The following is a 1,814-nucleotide window of genomic DNA, read 5'->3' on the forward strand; positions in this document are numbered from 1 at the left end:
TCTTTAAGGTCCCTTCCAACCCAGACCAGTCCATGATTCTATGAAGAAGCACTGTGCAGATGAAGGAACCCCAGCAGTGAAGGTAGCAGAGACCCTGGGGTAAGGGTGGTAAAATAGTCGCAGGGGATGGAAAATGCTCATAGGTTTGCAAATGTCACTGGCTGCAGTATCAGCATTAACTGGCTCCACCCTGTGCAACCCCAGATAACTCCTGGGAAACCCTGTGATTGCTCCAGCATTTAAAAAAAAAAAAAAAAAAAAAATTTCCAAAATAATAAAAAAAAAAAAAAAAAAAAAAAAAAAAAAAAAAAAGGAACAGGAGCATTTTATCCCAGGACCCCTATGCAGGCACCACCAAAAGTGTCTCTGCCAGGCTCTTGAATGGAAAACTCTGGGTGCAGGTCTGCCTCAGCCTGGCAGCCCCTTGCCCTGCTTTGCCCTGCCCATGCCACCAGCACCTTGTGTGCCTGGTGGGACCAAGCCTTAGAGAAACATTGCTGGGAACCTTGAAGCCTTTCACTTGCAAACAACATTTTGGGGACTGAAGTTAAGTTTAAAAAGCTGATTTTGGCACTCTTTGTGCTGCAAAGAGGCAGTGATAACCACTGCCCCCTCCTCCTCTGAGTTAGCAGAGGAGAGCCTAGGAAATCTCGGCTTTCTTGCACCATGCACATAGTTACTCAGCGTCTCCCTGGGTTTCCTGACCCTGTTTGTCCTGGTCTGGTGAACACAAAAGTCGGCACGTTGGGAGTCACGTTGCTGCTGTACACAGCACACCCAGCAACACACCAACATTGCTCTGCTCCATGTCCTGGGGCACCCAGCTGGTGCAGGAGCCCCATCACATCCAAAAAGATGGTAAGTGGCCTTTCAGCAAAGCTTTTTTTTTTTTTTTTTTTTAAATTAAATATCTTGAAAGTGGCAGGTGAGTATAGCAAAGAGGAAAACTTAAATTTGCAAATTTGCAGCAGTAAATCCCTAGCTAGAGACTAAGAACAATATAGGTCTCTTTCACAGACTTAAAACTATGTATTTTAAATACAATTGTTTACTTATTGTTTAGGGGACAGCTGGGAAAACAAGCAAACAACACATCTGGAAGTGATCTGGGTTTGGTCAGTGAAGGGCACCACAGAAGTTGTGATGTTAAAATATGTCCAGTGTTCACTGTGTATTGTTTGAAAGCCAGCTACATCTCTTTTATTGGGAGGGATTTACAAGTTCATTCAGAATGGGCTTTTGTAAAGAGTTGTGTGGTGGTTTGACTTGGCTGCAGCCAAACTCAGCCACTCGCTCACTCTCCCCTACCAAGGGGACACGGGAGAGAATTGGAGGGGCAAAGTGAAGGAGACTTGTAGGGTGAGATAAGAACAATTTAATCACTGAAATAAAAGAAAACTTAAAATAATAATGATATTCACATAATAATAATAATAGCAATAGAATATGCAAATGAGTGATACCCAGTGCCATTGCTCACCACCCGCCCACCAAGCCCAGCCCATTCCCAGATAACGATCCCAGAGGAGCGACAATCCCGAACCGAAACCACAATCCCAGGAGAGCGAGAGCCCGAGCGAAAGCCAGAGAGAGCAAGAGAGGAAGAGCCCCTCATGAATGTCCTGCCCATGGGGGACAGGAGATGGAACAGCCCATTGGCAGAGCCCAATGCCAACTGAGCTGATTCATTTCAATATTCCTCATCGCCCCCTTAGATCTTGCACTTGCAGACTGACAAAACACAAAGTCCTTCACCCCCAGCGACACAAATGCCAACATGGGGATGTTCTCAGCGTTTCTCTCCTAACAAATCC

This window comes from Antrostomus carolinensis, unplaced genomic scaffold, assembly GCF_000700745.2.
Source record: "Antrostomus carolinensis isolate BGI_N321 unplaced genomic scaffold, ASM70074v2 scaffold2973, whole genome shotgun sequence".
NCBI classification, from domain to species: domain Eukaryota; kingdom Metazoa; phylum Chordata; class Aves; order Caprimulgiformes; family Caprimulgidae; genus Antrostomus; species Antrostomus carolinensis.